The 20,014-nt window shown below is 36.5% G+C and overlaps 1 long non-coding RNA gene across 1 annotated transcript; it reads left to right on the top strand.

The window, feature by feature from the left end:
- The first annotated feature begins 298 nt into the window (after positions 1 to 298).
- On the top strand, positions 299 to 19,697 carry LOC107755449 (uncharacterized). The gene is made up of 4 exons (XR_001641700.1): positions 299 to 674; positions 5,348 to 5,402; positions 18,730 to 18,820; positions 19,345 to 19,697. It is a non-coding gene; the product is annotated as an uncharacterized LOC107755449 (long non-coding RNA).
- Positions 19,698 to 20,014: the final 317 nt, after the last annotated feature.

The raw sequence follows: 20,014 nt of genomic DNA, 5'->3' as shown, positions 1-20,014 counted from the left end.
AGCTTTAATCCATCTAAATTTGCTTTTAGGAATAAGAAACTTTGGCCAGGACATGTGGAGCCTTTGGTTGACGTCTCCAAGACCTTAGGTGCATTATATCAAATCCTTCTGAACCAGACAGTGGCCAAGATGAACAGAGGTGACTGTCTACATTACTGATCCATTCTTGTGTTGTAAATTACATTCCTACGTCATGTCCAAGCCAGCTAATCCCTTACATTTGAATTAGTACACGTGTCGCTGACCTTTTGATCTGGCCAGTCGGGATGCAAACAGCTCTGGTTACATCTGGAGCCCTTACGAGAGGCAACAACATGGTCTTTCAATCAGAGCTCTGCATTTTCAGGGTATCTTCCCACTACAGTATGTGGTTTGTCTGAAAAGCTTCCAGGGAGTTAAAATGGAAAAGTGAAAGGATTAGTGGCAGAGAAAAAAATGGACATTTGTCAGGATGAAGGAGGGACTGAACTGGAACTCACAGCACACATTCGTCTTCTGATCTCATGAAACTTCCAGAGTGATTTCACAGTGTCCTGGTGCTTTTTTTGGACAGCAGTTGGCGCTTAGTGTCGCATGGTAATCTTGTTTATATGGGAGCTTTTTGTTTCGGAATAATGTTGGTGACCAAATAACATGGTAATTTTCTTTTTTGCAGTACATGTCCTGCTGAAAAGGTCTGTATAATGAATTTCCATACTTCAGCCTGGTTTTTGCTGGTTTAGCTAGTGAACGATCTGTTGGTGAGTCTAGTCTGTTCATGTCAAGTCTGTTCATTCCTCGTCAAGTCAAGTCTGTTCATGTCAAGTCAAGTCTCGGATTATTGTTTGGATGTTTGGATCACACTGTAAATAAACTGCACTTGGGTTCTTCACTACTCTCGCCTTCAGTGGACTGATTCATTACAGATAGCCACCATGGTATTTCTGAAGCTGATTGACCAATACATTTTTGTTATTAGATAGTTAGCACTTAGCGGGTCAAGTCAAGTCACCTTTATTTATATAGCGCTTTATACAGTACAGATTGTGTCAAAGCAGCTTTACAGTGTCAAACAGAAAAATTGTTTGTCAATAATGCAAGAAGACAATAACAGAGTAATTTTTCCATTTAAAGCCAATTCATTGATGATTCAGTGATGTCATCATCCAGTTCATCTCTCTTCCAATAGTGTCTGTGCAATCAGTCAAGTACCACAAGGCTCAGTACTAGGGCCGCTGCTTTTCATGTTTACATGTTACCCTTGGGAGAATAATCAGGAAACATGGTGTTAGCTTTCACAGTTATTCTGATGCTCCTCAGCTCTATATTTCTTTGCGGCCTGATGAAATATATCAATAAAATACTGGATGACTAGTTATTTCCTATTGCTAAATTAAAGGTTTTAATTTAGGTTTTAATTATTGGACCAAAAACCTCCACATGTAATAACCTAAAACACTGTCTAACACTGCTACGACAATCAGTTTGGGACCTAGGTGTGCTATTTGATAGCAGTCTTTCCTTTGAAAACCATGTTTCTAGCATTTGTAAAACTGCATTTTTCCATCTTAAAAATATATCTTAATTATGACCTATGCTCTCAATGTTAAGTGCAGAAACGTTAATTCAAGCGTTCATGACCTCAAGTTTAGATTAGTGTAATGCTTCATTGGGTGGTTGCTCTGCGTGCTTAATTTAAAAAACTCCAGCCGGTAAACCTGGTTGATTGCCATGGTCTTTTTGGTTAAGCTGGTTGACTTTGGTTAAGCTAAAATTTTGCTAGTTGGGGCAGTTTGTAGCCTGGTGGAGACACCAGTGGTCTTTGATATTGGTGATTATTTATAATGAAAGCAAAAACTAATCTAAATGTAAAAATAAAAATGAGCACACATAATTAAAAATTCAATACTGGCCAAAATATATTCAGCATATTGTGCATATTGTACATCCCAACTATTTTCAGCACAGTTTCTTATTTAGCTTTCCATAAACTGTGGCTTATTTAACATGCAAGGTCCAATTCTGCACCGCAATCTTTGTCACACACTGGCATATCTGGTCGTCATAGAGGAGATGAGAATAATTTATAAATGGCTGATGAATATGGAGGAAGGGGAAAGGCCTGTCTATGGAGGATAAATGTTCGGCAGTGGCTCAGTCAGGAGGACAGAGACGGCAATAAGAAACCTCTTGAACCCTCTGTTCAGAACGACAAACTGCCTTCAACCAGGCAAATGCTTAGAGATTAACATACGCACTGCAGATCCAAGGAGCAATTTCATTTCAAAACTGAATCCGCCAGCTTGAGGATTTTCATGGCTAATTAGCCACACTGGCACTCATTTTTTCCATCTATTCTTCTTCTTTCCTTCTTTCTGCTCCTTCATCTATCTTAGTAGAAGTTATCCTCTGTTGTGATAGCAAAAGGAAAGAGAGCCGTACACTAAATTAAGCCTACCTGTTGTGTAAAAGATCCCATTACATATATGTTCAGCCACTTCTTTTCTGTACGTATTAATGCATAAGTGATGTGAATTGCCACAGTAGTTATGGTTTCAATTTAATAGATTAATGATGGGTTTATGTGGATCGGCTTGCAGTCATTTAGCTCACACTAGAACTGAATTCATTATGAGGCATATGGATGCTAATTTTCAGTTAAATAGGCTGGACTATTACCTATATATTTATACCATTCAGAAATTTAGGGCAAGTAATTATTATTTATTTTTTTTGGAAGTAATTGTTCTATTCAGCAAGGATGTATTGAATTGATCAAAAACAACACTAATGCCTTTTACATTGTTACTCTTACGGGTTGGTGAGGTACACACACACGAGGACGAAGGAGATATACAAAAGGTATTTTAATCAACAAATCCAGGAGACAGGCAAGTAGACCAACATTAAATAAACGAGAACGGACTCCGACTAAGGGAAAACTGAGAGCATGGCGGATCAGGAGACGAGGGCGCTCTGGAGGAGCCGGCACTTGAGGGCGCTCTGGAGGAGCCGGCACTTGAGGCCGCTCTGGAGGCGAAAGAGGGCTGGACAGGACCAGCGGCTGCGAAGGAGGCGAAGGAGAGCTGGATGGGACCAGCGGAGGCGAAGGAGACGAAGGAGAGCTGGACGGGACCAGCGGAGGCGAAGGAGACGAAGGAGGTTCAGAGGAGCGTGTTAGGGCGGCTTCTGGGGTGAGGACGGGTACCGAGAACCCCGGGGGCAGCGACATGTCCGTTATCGCCGATTGACACGCTGGAGCGAGGTCTGGGGCAGGAGCCGACACTGGAGCGAGCTCTGGGGCAGGAGCCGAAACTGGAGCGAGCTCTGGGGCTGGAGCCGACACTGGAAATGTTTCTTGAGCACCAAATTAGCATACAAATATAGCCTTAAGGGATAGTTCACCCAAAAATCGAAATTCTGTCATTAATTCCTCACCCTCATGTTCTTCCAAACCCTTAAGACCTTCGTTCATCTTCGAAGATATTTTTGATACATCAGTGGTTCAACCGTAATTTTATAAAGCTATGAGAATACTTTTTGTGTGCAAAGAAAACAAAAATTACGACTTTATTCAACGATTTTTTCTCTTCCGGGTCAGTCCGCCGCCATTCGCAAGAGTAGCATGATGCATGCATGTGCCGCTGCTGATGTAGAACACGCATGCGCTGCACCTTGTTTACGAGCAGAGGAATGCACAGGCATGCACTGTGGTACTCTCGTGAATGGCAGTGGACTGACCCAGAAGAGAAGAAATTGAGTAAAGTCGTTATTTATCGAGTAAAGAGCGAAATAACGAAGCAAACGGAATGATTTTAAAGTCTGTTTTACATTTGACATTCACATTTAGATTAAATATGTTACTCTGAATAATGAAGTTAAGCACTGAAATTTCATGAAATTATTATCCAGAAATTACAACATTTGTATATGAATTTAAACAGAAATATTTGCAGTGGATGTGCTGCTTTCGAACAATGTTCCTGTGGTATGTGATTTAATGTTTTAATCACAGCGAGGATTGCTTGGCGACGGCATATGACAATTCTACTTTAAATTGTGTTCTAAATAGCAAAACTCATGTTCTGAGAAAATACTTTTACACGAATAATGACCATTGATGTGAACTTGATTCGTCTGATGGCTTTGGAACATAGGCGGTAACGAAAGACATAAGGATGCGCTCGTTGATCAAACAGTCCATTGGCTGGTTTGAACAGGTCCGATGACAGTAGAACTGTTCACAGGTGTTGCGCACAGACAGTAGCCTAATGATAACCCCTTTCGTGCTCTTCCCAATATTGTGACAGACACCATATTTAAAAGATAGAATTTGAAGGAAACTAAGATATGCGCGTTTTATTTTCAAAATGTTTTGTTATTGACACGGTGAGTCAGACAGCTACACTGCAAAAAAATAAAGCCTATCTCTTTCCATAAAATTATAGGCTATAAACATTCTAAAATATATGTTTACCTTTTAGGCAAATTGCATAAATTAGAATTGGCTCAAAACGCATTTATAGTCAGTATCTAATATTTTCCTAACGTGTTGTAGGCTAGGGTGGAGATTCATGTACGCACAATCTTCCGCTGACTGGGTATTACAAAGGGAATTTTACGCAGGGTCTGGCTTACGCATGGCTTTATAAATCTGAAAACGTTTGTACGTACGCAAAATCTAGCTTTTGTGCATACGCACACATTTAGGATGAAATCTACGTAAAGTTTTATACATGAGGCCCCAGATGTCACACAGACTATTTTATCAATGTCGTTACTAGTTTCTGTGCCTTGACCATGGTAGTTCCCTTACTGTCTATTGAGGGTCAGAAAGTTCTCGGATTTCATCAAAAATATCTTAATTTGTGTTCTGAAGATGAACGAAGGTCTTACGAGTTTGGAACGACGTGAGGGTTTTTAAATTAATTAATTAATTGAGTAATTAATGACAGAATTTTCATTTTTGGGTGAACTAACAGCTTTGCCATCACAGGAATAAATTAAATTTTTAAATATATTTAAATATATTATTTTAAATTGCAGTAGTATTTCACAATATTACTGTTTTACTGTATTTGCAAATAAATACAGCCTTGGTGAGCATAAGACACTTAATTTAAAGTACCTATAATATAACAAATAAGTTCAAAATAGTGCAATTTGTTCCCCTCCAAGAACCATATATCCAACTAGTGAACGCTAGCACACTGAAGAATATAAGGAATAAGAAGTGGATTCTTTGCTGAACCTAAGGCATTTCTAAGAGTCATTAAAGAAGCTTTATTTGTAGGAGTGCTGGCCTGAAATGTACTCCACTTACAATCTCTTGGTGATCTTCTCCATTTTCTCTTCTCTTTTTTTTCAGATAGAGAGATACAGAGTGAGCTGGAATGAGATGGAGAACATACCCATAATTACAAGTGAGGTTCATTTGAGTGCAGTATGCATTTACAGTATATGTATATCACTCTGTAGATGGGATTACCCTCATAGCCCTGCATCCAATTAGATAAACTGCCTTTAATAATTCAACCTAACCCACCGTTCCAGAATAATGAGTGAGATAATGCTGCAGTATCTCAGACACAGATGTAATTTATTGCTGAGAGAGCAGCATTTATGGAGAATGTGATTTTCTACAGGCATAATGAGAGTTCGGGAGTTCACCGCAAATGTTATGGACTTGATTCTTTTGGATGTGCAAAATGTTGCAGTGAGCGTCGTAAGTGCATTTAGATTAGATTGTTTTTAAAATTGGTTTATTGCAGTAAGGTAATTGCTCAGATGAATCTGGTTGATAAAAATAACTTTTTTCCCCCCCTTGCAATTATTATTCTGTTGGGCCGAACTTTTATGATCATGATTGTTACCGAAGTAAATTGCCCTGCCCATAAGGTCTTGCACAAAATATTTTGGCTTGAGAAAGGAAACAATAATGGCTAGTTTGGTAATGATACAGTAGTGAGGGAGCATTTTGTGGTTCTTCGTATCACTTTAATATCAGCAAAACTTGTTTTTTTTTTCATTTTCTTTTATTTACTTGTTTTCCCTTTCATGCCTTTTCATCTCTTCCATGTCCTTGACTGTCTGGCTTCTCCTGTAAACAGCACAGGAATCACATCTTGGCATTCCTGAAACAACACTGGATTTGATTTTACAACCCAATTAAAGTCGAGCTGTAAATCAGTGGGGCAGTAGAGCCTTTTCCCCTTCGTTTTCTTTTCCTTTCCCCCCTCCTTTCGCTTAGCACCTTCAGCAGAATTGAGTATCCCTGAAAGCTGTGAACCAATTTCAGGACAGCTTATAAAAGCAACAGGACTGAGAACAGAGGCAGGACTGATGAGGGCGTTTACAGGGCAGCCAAGGATGCCACCCTTGAGGTTCCTAAATCACAAAGCTGTGATGGCTAGCAAGTGGCTGCATGGCTCTCGTCCATAAAGACTAGAACTCTAAATCCTGGATGAGTCTGTGTGCTTTCAGCTGCATCTAGAAACTTTATAAGCAACATCAGTAGTTGTAGAGGTCATTTTAAATATTACTGTATGATAATTCCCTTCTGGATGAATACTATAAAAAGTATGTGGTTAAAATGCAATGAGTATACTGCACTGTTTCCATAAGAATTATGCTTTTGATTTCTGTCCTACATACTACATGATTACTACTTACCAACTATCACATACTACTTACATGAAAGAATAGTATTTTTTGTCATATATTTTGTAAATTTGCATTTATTACAATAAATGATTATAACTCTTGAACTGCACATTGTGCAAACATCCAGTTAATAGAGAATTCAGATGGAATGATTCTTTAGAGTAATTCAGATCTATGACGTGTGAGTCATTTTGACTCGGTTGACTTATTTGACTCATTGGCTCATTTAAAAGAACTGTATTGTGAGTGTAATTTATTGCTGAATTACACTGCACATGCAGCTAAGGAAAACGTCACATCCTACTATTAACTGTTTGCTATGGAAGCTTGTTTCTGTGACTGGATTAAAAAAAAAAATGAAAAAGGTAATTGCAACTTTTTATCTCACAATTCTGACTTTTTTCTCACAATTTAGAATTGAGAGACGCAAACTGAGAATTGCTTGATATAAACTCGCAATTCTGAGAGAAACAAACGTTTGAATTTTGAGATAAAAAGTCACAATTAGTTTTTTCTTTCTTTTTTTTTTAGTTCTCTGGCAGAAATAAACTTTCCATAGTTTGCACCTTTTGAATTACTTCTGGCACTGAGTCTTTATTTTTATTATCTCAGAATCATTTCATTTTGAACATTACCATTTAAAAGTTTGGGGTCAGTTTTTAAGAAATTAAAAATTCGTTTTTTTTATCACTGGTAATGAAGAATGTTTCTTGAGCACCAAATTATCATATTAGAATGATTTCTGAAGAATCACATGACGCTAAAGACTAGAGTAATGGCTGCTTAAAATTCAGCTTTGGCACTGCAAGAATAAATTATGTTTTAAAATATAATATAAAATAGAAAAAGGTTTTTTTTCATTTGCAACAAGATTACTGTTTTACTGTGTTTTTTTAATCTAATAAATACAGCCTTGGTAAGCATAAGAGACTTCTTTCAAAAATATTTAAAGATCCTACCAAACCCTAACTTTTGAATAGTAGTGTACATTTATCAACATTTATCCAGTTTTCTCTTGGAGCAGTACTTCAACTACAGCTAAACTTGAGACTGGTAGAGCAATATTTTATCAAGCTTTTGGCTACAGAATCGAATCCTATTCGGGGCAAGACCTGGACAGGAATCTCTATTCAGCAGGCACGAATACTCATGTGGCTTACTGATGTACAGTTTCCTCCAGCAAACATCCGCTGCTAGATTAAACCATCTCGCTGTGTGGCGGTTGTTTTTTACACAACATCCGTTGCTAAGACAGTAATTGCCTGCTGTAATACATCAAAGCCAATACAGGCGATTGTCATTTTTCATTAGCGAGACAACAGGTCAATGCGGGCTCACAGCTATTAGTCAGAAATTTCCTCTAATGGCATATCAGTAACTCCTGACACCTAGCGCACTGACTGCCTGCATGATCTAAATTCTCTTTTCGTTTATAAAAGCCAGAATGAGCCTCATTTCATTTTAAGAAGAGGCGTGATGTGCATTAAAGCATTTGAAATGAAAATCTCACCCTGGCACTCACTTAATTGCTTAGTTTATATAACAGAAACAGAGGGTGGAATTTAAATAGCTTGAAGTCTATTTGGGCACACTGTCTTTTATACAAAAAGACAGCACATTCAACTGAAATTTGCTTATTTTCTTGTGGCCATTAATCTTTTACTTGTCATACACACACTCATATGCACAAACACTCATTATGAATACGCATCTGGCAATATGCTGTTCGTGACAAATGCGAGGAACACCTCGGATAGACAGTACGACAAAGTCAATTTGCCTCTTAGAGACATTTGAGAGAAATTAGGCCAATGCAGTCATTCTGCCCAGAGTGTTTGTCTTCAGACCCCAATGAATGAAGCCTCACAGCTCTTTTTGTCCTGGGTCTTTGTCATGTCATTAGAAGCCTTACAGATGGAGTAATGAGGAAAGGCAGCCCTTCAGTCCAATTCACAATGCCAAGAAACTGCTTTTAGCCTTAGCGAATGATGTGCACAGGCCTAGGATATCAAATCAGGTCTATGTTGTTGCTTAGTTAGACGTTTTGCAGTAAATGACGTGACTGGTAGAGATTAACATGCTAATTATGCACTGGGAGGCTGCTAAACATCACATATGATGCCATTTGCTATGGAAAGTATGTTTTTTTTCTGTGTAATACCTTCATCTTGAAATACTTTTTACGTGAGTTGCGTTCTGGCATTCGCTTGTCTTAATTTAACTCTTGATTTAATGTCTTTCGCAGACTTTTGAGCTGAGTATGACCATCAGGTCTTACATGTAGGCTCTGAGATCGGCAAATTTGATGACTGTTATTTCTGACTTAAGTGGACACCGATTGATTGAGGTCTCTTGGGAACGGGAAGAATAACATTGTGTTTTGCACGCCGCTGCTTAGGCCTCAATCAAGCTACAATTTGCACTTGGCACACCAGGTGAGCTGATTTTAGAGACAAATAATGACGACTGTGATTAGGACCGAAGTTGAATTTAAAGCAGTCTGTCTCCATGACCTCTTGGGCTGAATATGACTCCACATTCCTCAGGCTGGAGGTCTGAAGCGCTCCTCTCTGTCCGTAGCTCTGCAGCAGAGAGATCTCTACACCTGGGTGCTGCGTACTTGTGACATGTTGACGCAGCTGTGGTTTCGGCGGAGAGTTTTAGATGGCAGGCACACCACAGTGAACTTGCACCTGTGGGATTCTGGGTAGATGTACAGTCTGAGTTCAGAGCCTTTGACAGCTGGTCCATTCTCTACTATATTCGATTCCTGGTTACAATGTCAAAAGCTGTTGTTGTCAAATTCCAGGGTTTGTACTCATATAGCACTTTTGACCAATGATTACACTAAAACCAATTTATATACTAGATTTAAAAAAAAGAAAAGAAAAACTTAATTATAGTTTTCTATAGTTGGAAATTAACTAGATAAAAAACAATTTTCACTAAGTGCAGAATTAAAGTGATTTAGTTATTGAGTAACACATAGAATGTTGTATGTTACGGTTTTAATGGTTAAAAGTCAAGCTCTTAATCAGCTGGATTTGTTGCATAATGCTGATTACCAAAAAATGATATTTTCTACTTGTCCTTTGGTTTCTTTTAAAACAAAGAAGCAAAAAGCAAGGTTACAGTGAGACACTTACAATGAGAGAAAATGTGGACAATTTTGAAAAGGTTTAACAATGGCTTACAATTTTATAAAAGCACTTAGGACATTAATTTGTTAACACTATACATAAAGGTGGCATTTGTTAAGGTTACTTAATTGCATTAGTTAACATGAACTAGCAATGAAAAATATTTCTAAAGCATTTATTAATCTTAGTAATGTTAGTTTTAACATTTACTAATGCATTATTAAAAATCAAAAGTTATTTCTGTTAATATTATTTAATGGACCTGAGCTGACATTAACTAATGAACAAGTGCATTTTTATTAACTAATGTTAACAAAGACTAATAAATATTGTAACTAAGGTTAACTAATGAGACATTTTTGTTAAATGTTCCCATTCATTTTTCTATTAAAACTTGTGTATTTTTGTGTACGTTTTACTGTTGTTTTAGGGCTTATTAAAGTATATGAACATTAATGGATTGGCCTCATTCACTTCCTTTTTATTATTGGCTTTTGTTTAAACATTAAGACAAAAAAAAAAAAAAAACAATATAGAATTTAAAGACAACCGGAACAAAACTGAAAAATAAAATAAAATAATATTTTAAAAGGCGGGAACCTATGGAAACTTAATCATCAACAACACAAATGCTGTATTAAAGCTCAATAAAAGCTTAGCTTGTACTGAACCCAGAATATTCCTTAAGAAAAGAGATAGAGAGAGAATAAAAGTGATCCAAAGGGATCGCTCAGGACTAAAAATGAGCATCAACAAGTGCTCAGTGATTCAGAGGCAAATCTCCCCCTGCAAAACCTATTAAGTAACATTTTTCTGATCTCAGAACAGTAAAAAATAAGCGGTATAGGAGGGTAGGTCAGCCCTGAACCCAACAGGAACAACGCTGATAATGCAGGAACATAAATCACCGGAGCTTTCTGCAGGCTCTCTCATTCAACACATATGCCTCTAGTCAGTGAGGCCTCCTGGGACATCATGATTCGTTCCTCAGCTGTGGCCCCTTACCTGCTGGGTGGCAAGGCTCTTTAGTAAATCGTGTCGGGGCGATGAGTCATTAGTAGGTGCTTTTCCTCTGTTGTCGGCATTATGGGATATTAAACATAGCTACTACCCTTGCTGGGCGGAGACGCTGGGCACAACACATTACATTCGCCTGTCGTTATAGGCTGTAATGACCATGGAGTTTTATGGTGCGGTGATATGAGGCAGTCAAGGCAGTAATGATGGTAGTTTGATGTGGGCAAGAACGCTGAGATATGAAGTGTTTTCCAGATATTGCGAATAAAACTGAGAAGGTTATTTTACTATAACTGGGGGAAATACATACACATATACACACACACAGGCATATATATATATCCAGGCAGGTTTGGACAGCTTTTTTCTCTTAATAAATGAAATCATAATTTAAAAACTGCAGTTTATATTTACTCAGGTTATCTGTATGTAATATTAAAATTAGTTTGATGATCTGAATCTTTTAATGTGACAAATATGCAAACAATTAAAAAAACAGGAAGGGGGCAAAAACTTTTTCACACCACTGTATATATATATATATGTAGATATATGTGTGTGTGTGTGTGTGTGTATATATATATATATATATATACAGTATAAGATGTTGTCAAGAGATTAAAATAATTTATTCATTAATTAATGTGCTGATTAATTAATCACAAATTATTCGCACATCAAATTGTGCTGAGAAATTACTCCCCAAAGGATGAAGTCATTATTGTGCTAAATGAGAAAAGCATTTAATAGAAATGACAACTTATAAAAAAATTTAGATTCAACATAGGAAAACGATTATTAAATAAAATATGATTTTTTTTTTTTAATGAAATGAAACTAAAACCAACAATAGGTGGCAGCAAGTCACTGTGTTAATGAGTGAGTCATTCAGTCATTCATTCAACCATTCAAATGATTTGTTCAAACAGCTGATTCATTCAGAAGCAATGCAAATGACTTTCTTTATGAATGAGTCACTGAATCATTAGCGCAAGGCAAGTTTATTTATATAGCACATTTCGTACACAATGGTAATTCAAAGTGCTTTACATAAAAGAAATCACAAAATTAAAACAAGGAATTTAAAAACTTTGAAAATGATTTACAAATTGATTTAAAACGAATTTAAGACAGTTAAAAATAGAAAATGATTATACATACATAAAATACAGTGCAATCAGTTCGGACATCGCACAGTGCTCATTCAATAAATGCACAGCTAAACGGATGAGTTTTGAGTCGAGATTTAAATGTGACTAATGTTTTAGCACATCTGATCTCTTCACTCAATTCGTTTAAAAATGTGGATTCATTCAGTAATGAAACACTGCTGTGTTGCTCTGAGATGCACAACAGTTCAGCTGTGGCTTTGTTTGGAACAATATTCATTGGTGAAATTGAACATAAACAAACAAAGAAAAACAGCACTCTTCCTTGTGAGATAATGCTTAACTATATTATATGATATAAATATACAACAAAAACACAAGGCCCTCATATTTTGAATTTTAGGGTACATAACTGCCTTCTAATAGGTTAATAGGAGAGAGAAAGTGTCACCCTTTATTGTAAAGAATAGGGATGCCATCTGTTAGCAGGCCTCCTCTATGACAGGGCATTGTGTTTACAGCAATACAGAACAAAAGCGTTTATGCACTCGTCAATAATGCAAATCTGGGGTCAAGGAGTAATTGGCCTCTAATAAACCAGATGACTATCCCTTATTCCCCTCTGAGGATTAAACAAGCATTTTGGTTTGAATTGCAGACTTTATAGCACAGGTGTGGCACGTCAGTCTAGGAATGCTTCTGGTTAAATCACGTAAGTTTGAGAAGCCTTTCCATTGTTTATAAAATGCAAAAATATAAATCGTGCATAAAATATCTGCCCTGAAGTAAGAATGACATATTCTGTGCTCTTTGCTCGTTTTGTTTTATTGCTGTTATTTTTGATGACACGGCAAATTCCATCCACCTCAAACTTAATTAACTCCTATTGTGACGGCCTACCCAGGACAACAGGAGGAAATTCAACAAAACACCAGTAAAAGTCTCTATATGCTTTATTTTTAGGCAGTGCCATTTCTTTTTGGACAAAACAGAATTCCTTCTCTCTGAACTTTACCACAGATGCCAGTCTGAAGTACAGCAGAGAGGTCAGATACAAAAATTACAAAAGCGTATGGTAACAATGTGCTTTTTTTCTATAATATGTGTTTTGGTGTAAACAGAGACTCATTTTACGGCAAAGTAAAAGGTACAGTGACCGCACTTTAAATACTATACTCAAGTGTCTGTTTATAATAACCGACAGCTTTTTTTCAACCGTTAAATGATGGTATGAAAACAATGGTCACTTGTGGTATTGCTTTATGCATATGAGAGACGGAGATTTGTTTAACCGTAGGAGAGAACAATCACAAATGAGATCTCTGTATTATCTTACAGAGAGACGTTTACTGATGTTTACTGCTGTTTCTTCTCAGATTTTTCTTCTGAGGAAATTAACAGTAATTTGTGCCAGTATAATTTAACATTTTTCATATGTGTATGTGTATGTGCTTTTGTCATTTTGTTTTTGGATTTTTTTTTATTTAGCTACTATAAATAAATTTTGTATTTAAGTTTTAGCAATTTTAGTGCTTAACTTCAACCAAGGCAATATTTCTAATTCTCATTTTTAAGTTTATTTTTCTTGTAATATTTATATATATTCTCTTCATTTAACATTAACAATGCTATACTTCCTACTTTAATTTAATAGCTGTACACACAAAAAATGGTATAAGATTTACAGAAACAGTACAAAATTGCTTAAAATGTAAAATATATTTAATAGTCGTTTTGTTTTATTGACCGCTCAGATTAATTTTTTTATTTATTTATTTCTCTCCAAAATGATAGAAAATTGTATTATAACTTATATAACTTAGACAATTGTATTATAATATCTGAGACAAAGTTGACATTTTCAAACAGATGCTTTTTGTAAAAGATCATTTAGAAATCTCATACGCTATAACTGAGCAATGCAATTTTCAAAAACGATATTTTTTAAGGGAAATAGTAAGTGTGTGTTAGTGACAGGCATTAAAAACCGTCCAGCACTACAGTCAACTGTTCTTCTTCCTGGAGGTAAATGCAAATACCCACTGGGGACATTTAAACCCCCCCTCTGTTGCTGGGACGTTTGCCAGCACTATCACACACAAAAGCCAGAGCTGTCCTCCTTGACCACACCAACCTCTTTAACGCATCTTCCCAAGGACACATCTTCAAAAACAATGTGATTCTTCCTTCCTCTCTGAATTTCTCTTTGTGCATCTCCCATTCTCTCCTTATCTCCTCTGGTATTGTGCTCCTCAAAGGCAGCGAATGAAGATTAATGTGTTTGCTTTAATTAATATGCGCTAGCTGATTAGGAACAGGGAGGTACAGTCTTGTTCTTGGGCTGGGGTTTGAGGGAAGACGAGGGACGTGTGTGTGTGTGTGTGTGTGTTATAGAGGCAGACAGGTGGTGTTGATGGGGATGCCTGATTCAGTGTGCACCTTATTTGCATACACTTGCAGACAACCATCTGTGCTAATAGCCTCTGAGATGTCTCTATTAGGCTCTAAGCCACGTGTCAGTGCCAGGAGAACCGCACCCATGTTGTGCCAGTGTTGAACCGGCACCGGAGTTGTTGTAGGTTCCATCTGATGCCATCTAGTGATTGGTGGAGCTATGAGGAAGAAAATCTGATAATATTTCAAGAAAGTAGGGCAGTGGAACTTTAAATCAATTCTCAAACCTATGGCTGAATCCCAGTCGCAAGTTTATACTTAGTATGCAAGGTATGATGGTTCAATAAATTATTATTTAAGATGTGCTTATCCTAGTGCTTAAAATGAACCTGTACTAAGTTCTGTACTATGCTGTTCACGGTACCAGGAATTGGACTCTCTTTGGTCTAATTTTAATTTATATATTTATTTTATGAGTTAATGTGAATTTTTCAACTTTGCCTAATATTATGCTGTTCACGGTACCAGGAATTGGACTCTCTTTGGTCTAATTTTAATTTATATATTTATTTTATGTGAGTTAATGTGAATTTTTCAACTTTGCCTAATATTAGTTTTGTGTGTGTGTTTGTGTGTGTGTGTGTGTGCAATTAATCATTTTAGGAAAGAAACAAAAATCTATGTAACAAAATGAAAACAAATATGTAAAAATAGCAAATTACTTACTTTTGTTGTATATTAATTCATAATTTAATAATTTATACCTTTAGTACGATACACACACACACACATACACACATACATATATATATATATATTGAAGGATTTTGAAAGTCTGACAGTAATTAGTGTTACTGCAAAGTTAACCCTGCCTGCTTTAACTGTTTGAAAATGATTAACAGTTGAAAACATTTGTTAGAAATTTAGAAAAGTAATCAAATGTAATCAATTACATTACTTTAATAAAGTAATTGAAATAGTTACACTGCTTATTACTTTTTAAAAAGGAAAACTTGTAATCTGTAACCTATTACATTCCAAAGTAACCTTTCCTACACTGCATATGTACTGTATATGTAGATCAGGGAATCATTTCCACTGTATACTAAGTTTGATGGATATTATGCAAATTGGAATATTTCTCATTTTAGAATTTTTAAATATTTATATAGTTGTGTTGGACTAAACAGGAAGCCTCTGGCAGACCTCAAATAGGCCCTTATCCTTTGCTCCGGGCTAAACGTGGAAAAAATACCAGTTTCACCACAAAGTTCTTTGTTTCAGTTCATCAAACAGTAATTAAATAACGCTCATCTTCAGAGCTCATAGTATGCATGTCCGTTTTGGTCAAATGCATTTCACAACAACGCAGTCAGGCCAAGTGGAAATTCTCCAAGCCACACCAAACTCCAGCAAATGATTCTTATATTTTACACAAATTCCTCGAGCTTCACAAGCAATTTCTCAGTCATCAGCAGTGACATGCTGGCGGCTTATGTGAACCCATTCAAGGTTGCATCTGAGTGTTTGCGTTCCCAGCTGTGCACTGACAGGCATTTTTCACCTGAGCAAAATCATAGAAATTGTCCAATTAGGTCCAATTATCAACCTGAAAAAATAGAATAAACTATGAATAAACACCCAAATAAATAATAAATCCTGCTGCAGGAAATGAAGGTTATTAGCTGTAATGATGTTTTGAACGCACCAGGAGTCCATCCATGAATGGCACGGAGAAAAAAAAAAAACAGTATTAGTCAGATGTTCTGGGATGGAGATTAATCTCTAGAAGGACGTTCAAAGACATTTGGGTTCTATAAAAACTTTGGAGAGATTCTCTACAAACTCTTAAAGGAACAGTTCACCCAAAAATTAACATTTTTTTTCTCTAGAGCAAAGAAGGTGGTATTTTGAAAAATGTCTCAGTGTTGTTTGTCTCCACAATCAAAGTCAGTGGTGTCCAATGTCGTTTTGGACCCTACCGTATGAACAAAAACATTCTTTGTGTTTCACAGATAAAATTCATAAAGGTTTTGATACTCTTTTGCAATCCACATAAAATTTCAAGCTCTGTATTATTTCTATACGCCAACAATTGTCTCATTTGTTTGTTTTTGTTTTTCCTTTTGAAATTTAGGAGAAACATCTGAACCAAAACTTGATGCATTAAAGAAACGTATGCTGTGAAAGAGCAACCTCTGAGAAACTGTATATTGCAGCAAAGATATATCAGTTTTTTATGACTATACTCTTAAGGTTTCCAAAAGTTTTTTTTTTTTCAGTGATGCCATAGAAGAGCCATTTCTGGTTCCCTAAAGAACCTTTCATTCAGCAGTTCCTAAAGAAACATTTTATTAATATGAAGGGCATTTTAATAACCAGAACAGCCTTTTTCCACTATAAAAAACCTTTTGTCCAGTGGAAAGTTTCAATGGATGTTCTGGAACCATCATTGCCAATAATGGACCTTTATTTTTAAGAGTGTACTTGCGACATCCAGCATATCTCGGTTTATCTTAGACAGATATGATGTATGACCTTCAGGAATGTCTCAGTGACTCTCATTTTGTCAAAACAGCACTCACATTGTTTGACATTCCTCATTCACAGTAATGTTCATGCGTATATTCCACAAGATTACATCAGGTTTCCTGCAGATGGACACTACTCCACCCATATCAGACTGATAAACATATAACCGTACAGTGTACGAAACATATTGCGTTGAAAACAGAAACGGGTGAGTTAAGCCATTATGTAAGCCATTAGCCAAAATATAGACGAGTAGAGAAATGTACATGAGGGAAGCCTGCCAATTTCAGCCTTTGCACTTACTCTCAGATTTCCATCAGCTTTGTGAAAAACTACTTTTCTGCTTGAGCAACATTAGTGTTTTAATACTTTGGAAATCGAGAAGGAATCTGCAATTGGGCCTAATCCTGAACCCTGGGGAGCACCGTAACGATGACTCGTAACCATTGCGAAAAGACGACTGGAGGGCCGCATAAAAACACCAGTCCTTCTGAGATCAGCATTAAATGTGGCATTGGGAGTATCTCTGACCGTGTCCGCCAATCTAACTGCTCGGGGGATAACATTTTTAAGGGACGGACACAACATGACTGACTCATTGTTTTGATAGGGTTTCTGGGGAGAGTTGCGTTGATTAAGAATTTGAAACACTGTACTTTGAACTTAGCCAGTCCTGTGATTGGTAACAGTATGTGTCCGGAGAGTATATCGAAGCCAGTATTTGTTATGCTAAAAGTGAATCTTATCAGATCATCATATGAAATTCATTGTGAAAATATTTCTCTTCTGGATCATTTTCATTTCTCACTGTAACATTAAGGAAACTGGGGAATTAGTGTATGTTTGTGGTGAGTGATATATACCTGTGGACCACCAAATGATAATCACTAGGGCAGTGTTATTTTAATATTATTTACATGCTATTATAGTTTGTATTAATATTTTGAATTAGCTTTTGTTTTCATTTCTATGCTTTTCATTTTAATTCAGTTTAATTTTAGTCAATTTGTTATGTGCTTTTGTTTGATATTACCAATGCGATATCATTCCTCTCAGTCCCATTTTTATTTCAAACAACTGAAGCTTAAAGTGTCACATTTAAATAAGTGACTATGTGATTAAATAAGTCTTGGGTGGCAATGCTGCTTTGTATTTGGTCATTTTGTCATTTCATGGTGTTACGGTACAATGAGAGAGAATAGAGAAGATATCAAGAGCCCAATGGAAAGCATGGGTCATATTCATAATGGCAGAGTTATGGATTGTTTATGGCTGCAAATGCAACTCTGGGATCATTATCAGTGACTGAAAAAAAATGTCAAATGATCCAATCAATCTCTCTCTCTCTCTCGTTCCAGCAAAACAGTTTGAATGCAATCAATGCTGTAACTCAAACTTCAGGACATGATTTTTAGCCCCCTTATTTGCTTGATTTGATTTATTAGAAAGCATAGCATAATTCCTTTATAGTGAATCAAGCTTGAAAATAAATGAGAGGCCAGTGGCATTATGAAAATAAGACTGCAAGTCTTATATATTTTTTAAAAGAACAAACAACAGTCAGTTTCCCGCCAGATGATAATTAAGATTCACCAAACCTCAAAATGAGGGTTGTTTATATTATTAGGTCTTTCTTGATGATTTCTCTCTTGTTTCTCTTCCTTCATTCCATAATTTTTCCTTCTCTCTTTGTCTTCCACTTTCATTTGCAGAGGGGACAGAATGAAAAATGATGGTCAGACGCAGAGAGGACACAGGAGAGACAGTCAGCTAAAAGCAATTTCTTGTCAAAATCTGTCTGTCAGTTACAGTCAGCTGAAGGGCAAGTCGACAATAAATCATTAACATTAAACAGACAAGTGGCACTCTGATTAATCCTTTCATCCTCTTCACAGGAAGAACAAAAAGCACCAACAAAGCCATTCAGTCTTCTCCAAATTGCAAAGAGGAATTCCAAGAAGATTCATCAATATACTGTAAATGAAGGTATGTTGTGTATTGTAGGAAGGCAACCTATACTATGAGCAATAAAAGTGAAAGTCATTGTTGAATGCTAATCAATTTATTAGTGCACAGGAATATATACTGTTGCATAACATGCTGGGATTGATTGAATAAAGGCATCAAACCTATATTCTTAGAAATGAGAACTTGAAATCAGATATGTTAGACTTCTATTGGACATCAAATTAACCTAGCATAAAATGTAGCTAGTGATGTCTTTGTCTCACCCTTAAAATGGTGATTTTGGCTTGTCCCACAGTAGATGTCATGAATTTATTAACTGTATATTATTATAAAAATGATGTTCAATATGTTTTTTTTTTTTTGTTTTTTTTTTAATTGTATTAATTTATATACATCATTTTTCGGTTGTGTTTTGAGTGTTCATGCAAAAAATGTTGTCTAGGTAGGCAGCTTCTTAGGTTTTGAGTGCCAAAATCTGAAATCTGTACTATTTTCTCTCTCTCTGTGTGTGTGTGTGTGTGTTTTTGAATGAGAAACTTCAGAGGCACTTGAATTCCTTTGTCCGTTCCCCAGCCTCTGAGGTCTATAATGAGAGAGAATAAACACGGCTTTATCACCAGGGAGGATTTAAACAGACAAGCATGGGAGGAGAGCTTAACGGTTTCAAGGACAAGAGGTGTTTAATTTTTCAGCTGATAATCATCCACCCATTTAGCATATGTCACACAGCGCGCTAATCATCAATCACCTTTTAATGAACTGCACCGCATTTCCTGCACTGTTCAATCGTCGTTTGTTTCAGAAAGCTTCCTTTATAATGTCCATCTCTTTATTGTTTTGTGAATCATTTAGTTAGAGTGTGTCTGTATATGTGTGTGTATTGTGATTATTCGCATGCAAGCCCAAGGAGAACAGGCTTACCAAGTCTTGAGATTAATTAGACATTGTGGTCTTCCGATGTCCTCCAAGAGGACGTCTTCTATCTCTATAGCTCTGTTTACCGAAGAAGAATAAGCAATTTGCTTTCACAAAAAAATGAGGGCTTATTGTTTCTCTCACCTAGACCACACACTAGAGCAAAAACAATTAAGCATGATTGAATAATTACAGAGAGAGAGAGATGAGGGGAAAAAATTAAAATTCCTTCTCGTCTTCATTCCTTTACCCATGTGCTGACATTTTTCTCTGGCCAAAGGTCAGATAGTAATAAAA

Source organism: Sinocyclocheilus rhinocerous, unplaced genomic scaffold (genome assembly GCF_001515625.1).
Source record: "Sinocyclocheilus rhinocerous isolate Xijiao unplaced genomic scaffold, SAMN03320098_v1.1 scaffold140, whole genome shotgun sequence".
NCBI classification, from domain to species: Eukaryota; Metazoa; Chordata; class Actinopteri; order Cypriniformes; family Cyprinidae; genus Sinocyclocheilus; species Sinocyclocheilus rhinocerous.
This window is presented reverse-complemented; position numbering and strand designations above follow the sequence as displayed.